Source organism: Strigops habroptila, chromosome Z (genome assembly GCF_004027225.2).
Source record: "Strigops habroptila isolate Jane chromosome Z, bStrHab1.2.pri, whole genome shotgun sequence".
Taxonomy (NCBI): domain Eukaryota; kingdom Metazoa; phylum Chordata; class Aves; order Psittaciformes; family Psittacidae; genus Strigops; species Strigops habroptila.
Genome location: NC_044302.2, coordinates 16,152,145 through 16,165,525, shown reverse-complemented (window position 1 = coordinate 16,165,525; position 13,381 = coordinate 16,152,145). Strand labels below are relative to the sequence as shown.

Sequence of the window (13,381 nt, the reverse complement as noted above, 5' to 3'; positions counted from 1 at the left end):
GAACATTTTATATATTTTGCCATCATTTTGTTTATTAAGAGTTCAAAAGTCATTTGAGCAGTTTTACCAGAGAGACTGTGATTTGCCATAAGATTTAAAGAATATCTTTAGATCATTTCAAACTCTTTTCCGTCTTTGTTTAACTGAATTTGCCACACTGAAACTGACTCAAACCATTGATTTATCAGAAGTGCATTATTCTTTACTCTAGATCTGTGCAGATCTAAGCTATAAACCAGGTAAGCAGTAAAAAGTTGCATTTGTAAATATTTTAGAGAAGACTGCTGTTCTGTGGAGCTTTATGCTGTTTTTTTCTGGTGCCACTGAGTGTTTTGTAGAAGTTCATTTGGGAAATGTATTCTTTGATTTTGGTGATTAATTGATCAACATTTGAAGCTTTGCTCAAACACACAGTTATTGTGAAGAACAGCACTTTCAAATATCCATTTGATTGTGTTTGTGATGCTTGCTTTATTCAACTGTGCTTCAAGCAAATTAAAATCTACCACTATATAATAAGTATAGGAAGGTTAGCATTTGCACTTTAGGGAGAAAACATTTTGACAGTTCTATTCTGCACTTGCATTTAAAAAATTGTAACGCTTTCGATTAGACCCTATGTTTATTGTAGGATCTCTTGTAGGCATTACTACTGTGAGATTGTTACGTTTTAGGATTTGTTCTGAACTGCTTGTCTGTGGGAAAGCACAAAAGCCTACTGCTTTCACACACATGTCATTTCTGGGCCACAGTATGTCTCCTTTTCTTTAATTTCTCACGAGGCTCCACCTGTGCCACTACCACTGACTTATTTGTGTTTCTTTCTGAGATTTTTTAATATGCAGAGTTAGAGAGGTGTATATGCAGAGTTCTTTCTTACATGCTTGGTATAATTTTTCACTGGTCTCCAAACTCTCAATTTTTGGTGCACAGCAGGATCCCCAAGGGGACCAAGACAGACATTGTCAGGAGAGAGACAAGAGATACCGCCAAGATATCCATTATCTTTTTAGCTGGTGGACAGGTGATGCTTAAACATGGCATATACACAGATAATGGTCAACATTCTGAGCTCATGAGCGTGATCACTGACACAGGCTGATGTCCAAAGCACTGGTCACTAAAAATGCCCATATTATTTGCTCTGCTTTTATCGTTCATCTTTCTGCGTAAGTAATGTTCGGGAGGGATTTCAGTAACCTGATATAACATCTGCAACATTGCTATTACCAAGAGAACATTCATTGAGATAGATATTAAGGTAAATGTACACTGTCTGAAAAGACTTGTGTGTAAATTAGACCACGTGATTAAAAAAAAATAGTAAAAAACAAACTCCAAAAACTAACAAAAAAAAAAAAAAAAGAAGAAAAAAATGGCTAGATACTTCACTCTTTTAAGAAGAGCAGGGAGAAGCAAGAAGACAGGCTAAGCAAGCTGGGGCTGTTCAGCCTGGAGAAGAGAAGGATGCATGGGGACCTCATAGAAGCCTTCCAGTATCTGAAGTGGGCCTACAAGGATGTTGGAGAGGGACTCTTTATCAGGGATTGTAGCGATAGGACAAGGGGTGATGGGTTGAAATTTAAACAGACGAAGTTCAGGTTGGCTATAAGGAAGAAGTTCTTTACTGTGAGGGTGGTGAGGCACTGGAACAGGTTGCCCAAAGAAGTGGTAAATGCTCCATCCCTGGCAGTGTTCAAGGCCAGGTTAGACAGAGTCTTTAGCAACATGGTCTGGTGTGAAGCATCCCTGCCCATGGCAAGGGGTTTGGAACTAGATGATCTTAAGGTCTTTTCTAACCCAAAACATTATTTGATTCTAAGAAAACATTGTAGGTTTTACCAGGAAAACGTATTTGACCTGAAGGTCTTCTCCCTGACAGTTCAGCCAGCCCCTAGAGACTTTGAAGAATTTGATCCAATTATCATTAGATTTACCTTGGGAAGGATACGGACTTAGGTGGTGCCAGAAATCTTGTGCGGTGAACTCTCCAGGAACTCCTTCCTGCACTGTTCTGACTCCAAAGCCCCAGAAACTCAAATACCCTCAATAGACTGCTGTGAGCTGCTCTTTTCCATACTTTCCTTCACTTGTAGGAGCTGTTTGTTCTGACTCAGCAATAAATAGCAGAGAAGGGAAATACTCTGGGAATTCAGGTATATGTGATACACAAAGTCATGCTTCCTGATTGTGAAGATGACCACAAATAAATCCTCTCTGTGCACCCAGATCGGATCTTGCATTGAAAATCACAAAATCTGAATTATACAGAGGCTATGCAGCACTACGGGTAAGTACATTGGCCTTTCATGTCTTATTATGTTGTTAATTAGTTAATGTTTGTAAAGCACTTTGAAGATGAAAAGCCCTATATAAGTTCTAAGTGTTATTATCTCAAGAGACCTGGGTTCAATTCAAAGGTGCTTAATTACATATGCCATAAATTAGACTTAATCACTTGTGGAATCATACACTTTATGTGATGCATGCAGGTTTCTCAGCTAGGTCTAGGCCTTATGGTCTGCTGCAGTACTTCTTTAGGTATTCAAAGTTGTTAAGAAAAGTTACATAAAAATAGAGTAAGTAATTTCTAAAAATAATTGGATTGCATTTCAGTACTATTTAGGACTTAGGTGAGCAAATTACCATGAGCTTTGTTCTGCTGTATCTAGGGATTTTCCCGTGACCAACTTCAAATTGCTGAAGGCAACATTATTGTTTTTAAACTGTGGTATAGGCATAATTCTAATTCTTACTTCTGTTCCATCTTTTGGCATAGCAGATAGGAGCTGAGTGGTATTAGCGTGACTGCTGTCCTCCCAGTAATGCCCTGAAATATCCCATCAAGGCTAGGGACCTCTTGGTGTTAGGTTATGCTCACAAGCACAAGAAAAGAAGTTCCCATCTCTAGAGATATTATCGTATCGTTTACAACTAGCCATTACAAGCGGGTAACATGTAAAAAGGGGAAGCAGCAGTTATAGGAAAATGTGGTTTCATTGGCTTTGCAGACCTGGGAGTTTCCATGTTATGTAACTTATCTATTTTGTGGCCAGAAAGCTGCAGGATTTGCCCGGCTTTGGCCCAGGCACCAGGGCTACCGTATGGCAGTGAGTGCAGACAGCTTCTCCAGGTTGTTCCTCAGCCAGCAGGGCTCAGAGGCACAGAAAAACTGCAGGATTCGTCACCTGGACTGAAGTGCCTTCCATGTGTTCCTGCAGCAGAATATCTCCATTTTACCTGGGTCATTTGCAGGCATATAGGGAGCAGTAGGATTTATCCTGTGTATGTTAGAAGTGATTGTGTTCATTAGTACAACCTAAGTAGATTGGAAAAACTAATTAATAGCAATTTACTGTAAGTGTCTCTAACAGACTTCCTTGAAAGTATTTATCCTGAAGTGAAAGTCATTTGATTTAATGTTTATTGTAAGCATATGCAGACCATCTTCCAGGGGAAAAAGTATTTTTGAGTACTCCAGACAACTGAAACTAGTGAGCCCACTGTCTGGAGAAAGCATCTGTAACCGCAGCCAAAAGAGGAACGAGATTTCCGACATTCTTTCAAGACATGTGTTTGAAGCACAGATTCCCATCACTTTCAGAGTGACTTGCAGACCATTTTCTTTATATAGATTTAGACGAGCCAGTGTGGGCCTAGATTCATCTTGATAAATGCCTTTGTCATTTCTCCTCATTCTTTTTCTCCTGTATTATTGCTTATTTCAATTAGGAATATGTTGTCAAGAAAGTCTAAATGGAACAAAGCATAGTTTCGGACTGGTTTTATCACTTGTATTTCTCTAGTCTTACACGTTAATTACCAGGGTGCATCTGCTTCAAAAACAAGATACAGATTTGCTGAATATGTTTCATATACTTTAATAAATAGGAACTTCACATGAATGCTGATTTGAGCTCCAGGCTGTGGTTAAACATTTTAATAGTGTAGCAAACTTATCAACAAACCTTTCCTTCCCCACCCTACACCCTTCCCTTTTTACAATGAACAGATTTTTATCTGACTGGCTTGTGACTTGGGGATTTTTAAAGCAGATTTGGGAACTTGTCAAATATTTGGAAATTTGAGTCTGAAAACAAACCAAAAGCTTTAAAAAATGGTATTTTATACAGTGTGTATCAACCAGATAAGATCTTGACTTGTTGAAGTACATACAGGATTCTATTGTCAGGCCTACCTATCATTACTTTACTAGAAGTTATCAGTCTGATCCCTTTTTTCTAATGCTCCAAGACACTGTAACTCCACTGAGGTACCAAATCAATGGAGCTGTAAGACCCTCTCTTCATTTCTGAAATACTATAACCTCTTGTCAAAAGGCAATAAGAATACTCATATTGTTATTAATTCATCTGAACATTTCAAGTCTGCCTCTTTTTCTCCTCTGTTTCCAAGATGTTAGTGACTGACATACTCTAGCAGTGATATCACTGCTTAAAACAACTGTTGCTTAAACATCAGTGAGCAAGAAAATGAGATAGTTGTAAGCTCTAGTGGCTGCGCTGAGCTGCCTATTACAGAGACATCAGGAAGGAGGAACAACTATACAACAACAATGTGAAAACACTTTTTTGCAGCCAGGCCTCCAACTCTGACCAAGTGTGCTAATGGCTGTGAAGGGTGTTCTTTGAGAAAAACCCATGGGTTACGAGAAGCATTAAATGTGTGCGGGGAAGCACCTTGGTGAGTTAATATCCAGTAAAGAACTCTGGGCGCTTGGTGATTGTGTTTGGTGACTCAGTTAAGAGTTTTACAAAAACAGTCACCGTCCTTTTGACTTGTGACTTCCCCAGTCATTTTCCTTTCTCAAGCCCCTAATTTACCAAAACATTTATCTGTCTCTCCCTGAAAGTCTTTGACCATGGAAACACAGCTCATGAGGTCTGGAAGACTTCTGGATCATTATTGCCTCCAGCTTCCTCTCCCTGTCTGTGAGTGAGGGGTTATCACAGGTCAGCTGCAGAATGGAAATTGTGGCAGTAAATTGTGGGGTAAGTTCAGATTTTATACTGATATGTCTGATTTTTATACCAGAGTGGATGAAGTGCATCCATCCCTTCTGGCAGAATATGGCGTAGATAATGTGAATCATCCTAAACTCATTGATACCTGTTTATTTCGGTGAACCTGCGGACCTCTGGATTTTGTTTCAGCAGACCTGAAAAGTTTACTGATGGTCTGCTGCATGATTATATACTTTCTTTCTCTCTACAGAAAGATGTGGTGCAGAGAGGAAGGAGAAAAAAAAAAAAAAAAAAGATTAGTTTGTTGATTGAACTGTTGGTCTTAGCAGAGGAAGGGTGAGAAGCACAAAGGGCCTTCAAAATTACTGGTATCACTGGTGTGATATGGTTTAAATTTTAAACATATGTAAAGCTTTTTTAAAATCATACTAATCAACTTCTGTTGTTCAGTATTACTGTAATACCTATTAGTATTAGTGCTGGGAGGAACAGCTTAATGTTAAAATATTGAGAATTATGTTCATAGATATTCAACTCTAGAGGTACTGTTATGACACCAAATATTTTAGTCTCGTGCACACACCTACATATTCCTTCAGCAAGAAGCCTTGTCCTCTGTGGCTGAACAAGAGCATGCCTCAGTTTAACTCCTAGTTCAATGAAATGTTTCTATTCTGAATGCTATTTAAGCTTAAGTTTAGACATGTCAGTAAGTCCACTGTGTTTGATGATTGAGGCTAATGAGCCTGGAGTTAACAGGCTGAAATGTTATTCTGGATCAGGGTTTGATTTGACAGTATGTAACCTGGTACATGTGCACACCAACACTTCTTTTAAAATTTCCTCGGGAAATAGGCAATGAAATTATTTAATAAGTGTTCATCAGGAAATCTGCTTTATTATGACTAAGTCTTTACAGTTAAGCCTAAATTTAGTTCTGCACTAGGTGTTGATTGAAATTTTGGCACACAGTCCAAATTTTGGCACACAGATTGAAGTAGGCACACAGTCCATGACTGTGTGCATCAGTGAGAGATTTAATAATTGAGGTGGTCAAGTCATATTGTTACCTGACAAAGGATATCAGAAAGCTTTTATGCTTAAAAATGAACAACTCCATAAGGCTGGAGTTTGTCATGGAAACATCATCACACCAACTAATTGGTGTTATTGGTTCACCCTGTTAGAGTAATTATTTGTAATTGTTATTATTGTAGCATATGTCCAGCACTTAAGCAGTGTATATTAGTGAGAAGAGCTGGGTTATTCATCAGGAGAAAGTGAGAAATTGAGTTGAAAATGCCAAATCAGGCAGGCAGATGGAGTTTAATCTTTTTTTCTCTCACTTCCTCATGCATGCAAACAAGGAAGCAAACAACTACTATCTCCCAGTTTCACAAGAAAAGAGTAAGAAGTCAGAAATACCGTAACCACTGAAAGGCAGCTTGAATATAGAAACACTCCTCAAGAGTGCATTCAGTTTCTCTGATACTGGTGGTACTTCTGGCCCACTGAGGCACACCCCATGTCACTGAGAAAGGTAGAAATAGCTCTTTGGTCAACAATGAGCAAAGATCAAATCCACAGAGAATTTCAACCACTGTATGTACAACTCTTCTAGTAGGGGAAAAAAAAAAAAAAAAAGGGGTATATACAGAAAATCTATCACCATTGGGTTTGGGTTGGTTTGTTTTGGTTTCATTTTTTACAGAAACACCAAATCCTGTAGAGTTGTTTTGGATTAAGAGGGAAGAAAAGTATGTGACTCTTGTCTAATGCCATGTAGATTGTTTTGTTTCCTTCAATTAAAATAGACATAATTAATGAGGAATCTGATTCTAAATTGTTCTTAAAACCTTATTACATCAGCTGTATATTTTTGTTTACGATTTCCCTTGCACTGATAATGTGATTCATGCTAATGTGATTTAAGAGTCAGAATTAAAAAATATTCAAAACCTGCAATTGTTTCATCTAGATTCCTGAGAGGAACCAGAGGTCCCTTGAAACATTGCTCAGAATTACCCATGGTTATGAAAAAATGCCCTCTTGTTTTTACATTAATATGCTTACAGTGGGCCTTGTGATATCCTTAAAAATAAAAAAGGTTGTTACACCCATCTGCATGCACTTAAGACCAGTGTGTTAAAATGTAATGTTTGAGCCGATGGTGAAAGCTACAACAATCACTTGCCCTCATGGTACAAAAGTGAATAAAATGAAGGGTTCAGAATGAACTAACTGTTGCAAATCAAGACTTCAAAATCTCTCTTGATCTACTTTTTGTTCAGTATCTTTCATTACGAGAAGAGGCACTTAGATAAAGATATATGGGAGCAAACAATAATACCGAATGTTCACATGATGATGATGATGAAGCAGCATTATTGTCTTTCCAGTGCCACTAAAGTGGAAGTTTCCATTTACATCAATTTTTTAAAATCAGAGGGGCTGGGTCTTGTTTAACAAAGATCTCAGAGAAGTTAAGCCTATTAGCCTGAATGTGACAGCTAATATGCTGACGTTAAGAATGTGCTTAAAGTCAAGAGCTCCTGGCCAGGCATTTTGTGTCATTAAAGGGGAAATAAATGTCAAAGTGAAGAAGATAAAATTGTAATATAAAATGTATTAATAGAATCAAGCATACTGAAGATACTGCCTCTCTCTGTTACTTGTTAGTAAAAGGGATGGTATGTATTTCTGTAATGGATAAAAAGGTTTTTTATAAGAAAATATTCTGTTCTATGTCATACACTGAAAGCATTTTATATGAAACAGAAAGTTGCTCATTCATTGTTTTAATATCTAAGATCAGTGTCCATTGAATAGCAACCCATTTAGTCCTATAGTCTGACAACATAAGTCCAAGCAACTTGTGAGAAATAATGGAAAGAGCATTTTAAAGGCTGTAGAGAGGTAACAGCCTGGAAGTATGTGTAGAAAAAAATTGTGTCTCTTAAGATCTTTCATTAAAAAACAAGCTTAATGTAAAATAAAATAGATTAAGACATTGCTGATGTCCCTGCAACAGCAGTAGTCCAAGTGCAATTGTATATGCTTGATTAAGTGATTCTGATATCTCGATTTGGTTTGGCAAATGAAAACCTTGTCTTACTATAAGTCATTTTTACCAGCTGGATTTGCATATACTTATGATATCTGTTATATTAATTATATCTATTTTCACAGGTATAGACAGACATATCCGAGACTTGTGGCACCCATTAATAGATCAAGCAAGCATGTGCAGCTGTGTTTTGATCAGTGGAAAGGTTTCCTGGCATCTGAGAACTGAAATCACCTTTTGGATGTGACAAGCGCATCTGAGTATCTAGCAAGTGAAAATCAAGGGTTTCTGTAAAGAAGGAGTAAGAACACCTACCACAAAAAATTAAAAGTAAAATAACCTTTAATAATCGCAACAATGCAAACTCAATTGTATGCATTGCTCTCAGTTGGCATTTAGCCATCCATCATTTGCTAGCTCATAAAGCTGATTTGTACTCACCCCTGCTATCTCTGTTTCCGGAGCTGCTGGCCTCTCCACCACACCTTTCCCATAGGCACAGATGACTGAGACCCAAACACTCTTTTATCTCTTCCTGTGGAACTCTATTTTTTATCACATGCAGAAGAGGGGAGTTTTGTGAGCAGCTTGCTTTCTTCTTCGTTGTTGAATGCCACTTACAAACTCTGTTGATACATACTTGGAAGGTACCTGAAATGCTAGACAAGGAAACAGGTATAATTCAGAGGAAAACTGACCTTGATTGAATAAAGTTAAAATGCTTCAACCACCTCTTTCATTTGAAACTCCTCACTTACAGACTTATGCTTCTTTCATTGTGGCTTAGGGGTGACATAAGTATATGTGGGATCTGTGTTAGTCTTAAAGATAAGTTCAGCTAGATTTAGTGAATTCTGTGACTAATCAAACTCTGAAAAGAACACACACCGATTTCTCCCCTCAAATTGTTGTAACACCAAAATTGTTGAGAGCACCAAAATTTCTTTTCAGAAATCTAGTTTGGGTATTAGCATCTAGCAGACAGGTTAAAGCTCCACTTTATAATTCCCAGTTCTAATTGTTAAATATGTTAAATATTACATCTATATGTTAAATAAGCTCCAGAGGAAACACAAAAAGTATTAACCTCTAAATTATGTGTCTAAGAATTTGAACTTTCTTCTTGGGGTTTAGAAATTTAAGGCCATTCTTAGAAACATTTAAAAGCTATAAACCACCAAAGGCTTTTGGACAAAATTCTTGTGGTCCTTTCCAGACCTGGTCAGTACAGGTACTTGAGCTTTTCTGGTGCCATCTGTTATCCAGGCCATTTTTGTTGAGTAGGCTAAGAATGGAGATTTACCGAAATATTTAATGAAGTTTTACATAGTCTGAAGCATTTATTTGTTACATTATGCACCTCTTTAAACCCAATGTTGTCTGTTGTTATGGAAACCCATGCTTTCCGACCCATAAAAAAGGTAGCAACCAGCATTTGTAGCTTTTGAGTAATTACCAGTACTTCTGTTTTCACATTCTTTAAATAGCATCTTTCTCATTGTCCAAAACCACCGACAAAGGAAGCACAGGCCTGGCTTCCTTTCTCATCACTAAGAATGATTTCTATCACACCAGCAGTAAATAGGGACCTGCAAAAGGTGTAGATGTAATTAGAAGCATTTTAATATCCTTTTACACTGTTGGGAGTAGCAGAGAGGAATCTCGAACCTGTGTCCTTAGCCCTTCTGTTTCTTTGCTGGGAAGTGCTTCAGCTAGGAGTGATATGGATTGGGAACAGGGATTTCCTCCTCTCAGGTTCCTGAACTGCTGAAGAACAGCTACACCAACACACTCAGCACAGACATGTTTCTTCACATTTATCTTAGCTTAGCACATTCCTTTATTTAACTGTCTCTGATCTGACTATATCTGATCATTCCTTCATCTCATTTTCACTTAACCTTTTGCCCTTTACCCAGACTAAGCATCCTATTGGATATCTCCCAAGGGAACTTCTTTTCCCTGCACTCCCCCTTCCTCCACTTTTTCTCCAATTTAGGTGTTTTACGCCACTCCTGGTAATTTACCTGATTGCATGGAAGGAGCTGTAGATGTTTTTATAATTGTTGTTTCACTTAAAACATTGATTCTTTAGCTCCTGTCTGTTTTCAGGTCATCACACCTCACTGGAGGTTTCCCTGGTTTAATGAGCAACTCAGACAACCTAGAGAGGACAAGATGATGGGGGTCCTTGTACATTCCCGTATCTGAAAGCTGCTCCGTAGCATCTGCAAGAGGATTCTCAGCTCCTGTCTAGTTAACTGGTTATCCAATAATATCTCTCCAGGCAAGTAAGATTCTGGCAATCACTATTGTCCTGTTTCACTTGTTCTCAGTCTTTTTGACACAGACACATTAATTCTCCCTAGCTCCTCTGGCAGCTGTAAGAAGTTCTCTCTTTTTTGAAATATGATTGATAATATTGAATATTTCTTTTAACCTTTTACTGCCATTCCTGGGCTAGGTGGTAGTTTCTCTATTCAGATGTTAACCTGCAGCATCTTCCAATCACCTGCTCATTATGGAGCTCATTTGTAAAATGCTGCTGTTTAATTTACAACTGCCTACAAAGCTCCATCTAGCATTAGCCCTACAACATATAATGTCATTCTCCCAACACTCCCACTGTCAAAGGTCACATAAAGCAAACCGTTGCTTTATACAGAAATTCCTTCTAGTTTAACACAGGAGAAGTGGCAGCCCATGGGCAAAATTTGACCTAGTTTCATATGATGCACTGGAAAGAAACGCATTCTGGAAAGGATGTAAATAATGCAGGTTTTTTGGTTCAGTGCAGGAAATGACCCAAGTGAAATGTACTAGCAAAAAATGTCATCATTTTCTTCACTTCCAATTTCTCAGGAAAAAAAAAAAAAAGGTTGTCTGAGGAGACACAAATATATAAAACGAGAAAGACCACCCAGGCTGACTTGAAATATGTTCAAACTTCACATTCACTCCCTGCTCCCTAGATCCCAGTAAATATTCCTTTGGCCCCACAAAGTATTTTAGTCTGAACCCAGGAAGCCTCAGATTGACCTTGGAAATAAGATTTTTCCTTTTCAAAGTAAATGTCTCAGCCACATTACTGGAGTTGCACTTTTCTGATTGAAACATACAAGACTTGTCTCTTTTGGCAAATGGGGTAGATGATACCGTGGGGAACTGGTTGTTTTCCCAATTAACTGAGCATAGGCACTTTCAGACTCTTTTTCTCAACTTTTATACCCCACTACAATGCTGGTGGCAAGGTTAAAATATCTACTTTAGACCGTTAGGGGCAAGGTTAAGCCCATGCAAAGCAGTAAAGCCTATCTCAATGACCTACCTTGCGGAACATCTGGTGCATGTCTCTACAGAGATTTTGTTCTGTCTTCTCTTCAGGTTGCACTGGATGTTTAACAGCATTTGACGTTGCAGTATCCTTTTAGCTTACCTTGAATCCCATTTGAGATTTTAGATTGTATATGTCTGGATTTGATTAGCTTTGTCAATTTGTTTTCTTCTGATGTTTTTCTCCCCTGCCAGTTGTGCTAACTCTTCTTCACCCAAGAGAAGATCTCACTCCCTGTCGGGATATAATGCAAATATGCTTTTGAAACAGTCTTTGTCATCAACTTCTGACAACATCTGACTCATATTCAGGTGCAAATTTCCTGGTCTGGTTATCAGTTCTCTGTAGAAAAATTTAATTTTGATGCTGAAAACCATTGTGACCACAGCCTTCCTTTTCTCTGCCAGTCTTGTTTAAAAGAGACCAAAACAATAAAGATGGACACTTTGATTGGCATCTACTATATTAATTGAATTAAATTTGCCTTTAATTCTAACAAAAGAGCAAATAAAATAAGGTCATGCTTTTTCTAAATGTGACTTTTAGGTTTTGTTTCAGCTTGAGTATCTCACTTGAGGCCAACCAGAAGTATTGAAATGCTGTCAGCCAGTGTTTTATAGAGGGTTCTGATCCAGGGCATCAGTGCAAACAACCAGCTACCCAAGATGTGGCCCTTGCACCCTCACCATGTCCTGCTGAATGCTGTGTGCTCAGGGTTTCACTAGGCTGTAGCCACGTGGTGCAGATTTAAGAGCTCCATGGGGCTCAGGTAATATTCATACATCTGAAAAGGACTGCTATCCAAACAGAATGAACCTTTGAACTTTGTTAGGGTTTTGATATGATGTTAAGCCTCAGATTTATAAAGCCAAAACAGAACAAAACAAAAGTGGGCTTGCTTTCATTCTGTTTTCTGACTTTGCACTAAATTTTCAGCAAAGCAAGCCTTTTACCTATAAACAGATGGCACACAATTCTGTTGGATTTTCCCACATTTGATGAACACACATCAAGTCCATTTACATGAGCATGGAAAATATTAAAATGACTACCAGGTCTCTGTAGTGTAAGACACCTGGAGCACATTGCTGCCAGCAAGCTTCTGAGGTGGGGATATTCTGGCACACAGTCATTGTTCTGGGGACTGGGCCATTTTTGACTCAGGTTATTGCATCTTTTGACACCTAGAGACATGTTCACCTCTGATCCAGAAACATCTGCAACGTCAAACTATAAAAACGGGAATAGAAATGTAGCCTTTTTTTTTTCCTTACTGTTATTTTCATTTTCTATTGAAAAGGATTTTAAAAGGCCTATGAAATATAAAATTGCTTTTTTGCCATAGTTGCAAAACTCATTTCACTTTTTATCTGAGATGAGCTTGTAGCAAATTTCCAGAGCTGAAAAACTAATACAGTAACCCACTTGGAGGTCCACTGAGCACAGCACAGCCTGCCTCTCCCAGTGCTTGAGGCAAGCAGGGGAATCACCACAGTGGCCAGCCTTGTCCTTGTCCAACCAGTCACCCTGGCTTTTTCTCACCATTTTATATTGCCTGCAAAGTCACTGCATATTCTGACTTCTGTTCCTAAATTAACACTGACTGATTTTTGCTCACCAAGCCCTAACTTTTGCTCCTTCTGTGCAGTCAAGGTTTATAAATATCTGGGCCATTACCGCTGCTCCTCTGACATCACCCATCATCAGAATACCAGTTCTGCTGGGACTGCATAGGTGACTGTAGTTTCTTATATGAGATATGGATATACTAACATCAATTTAAGCCTTTCAGTTTCTTGTTATGATTTGCTCCTGCAATTTATACTCAGATTTTTTTAATATATTTTTCTTTTTTTACTTAATATTACCTAATAACTTTTGGCTGAAAAAAATTGGGCTGGGATTCTTTCTGTGTGTCAGTTTGCCCTCCTATAGAATGAATTTGCATTGTTTGTAGTGGAATGTGACAATCTTTGGATGAATGACACTATAGAA

The 13,381-nt window shown here is 38.2% G+C and overlaps 2 long non-coding RNA genes across 7 annotated transcripts in view; one reads left to right on the top strand and one right to left on the bottom strand.

Moving 5' to 3' along the window:
* Positions 1-13,381, bottom strand: part of LOC115600598 — a 63,877-nt gene that overhangs the window by 35,124 nt on the left and 15,372 nt on the right. Inside the window, exons 2-3 of one of the 5 annotated variants that reach the window (XR_003989066.1) lie at positions 11,381-11,620; positions 8,494-8,711 (exon numbers count right to left, since the gene is read on the bottom strand). This is a non-coding gene — a long non-coding RNA (uncharacterized LOC115600598). Of the gene's footprint in view, positions 1-8,493; positions 11,354-11,380; positions 11,621-13,381 lie in introns of those variants that run through there. The other 4 variants (XR_003989069.1, XR_003989068.1, XR_003989067.1 and 1 more) reach the window with 4 other exon arrangements.
* Positions 1,753-10,238, top strand: LOC115600600. 2 transcript variants are annotated; one of them, XR_003989070.1, is made up of 4 exons: positions 1,753-2,290; positions 4,874-5,012; positions 8,175-8,382; positions 10,165-10,238. It is a non-coding gene; the product is annotated as an uncharacterized LOC115600600 (long non-coding RNA). The 2 variants fall into 2 exon arrangements; XR_003989071.1 differs by lacking the exon at positions 1,753-2,290 and adding an exon at positions 4,168-4,704.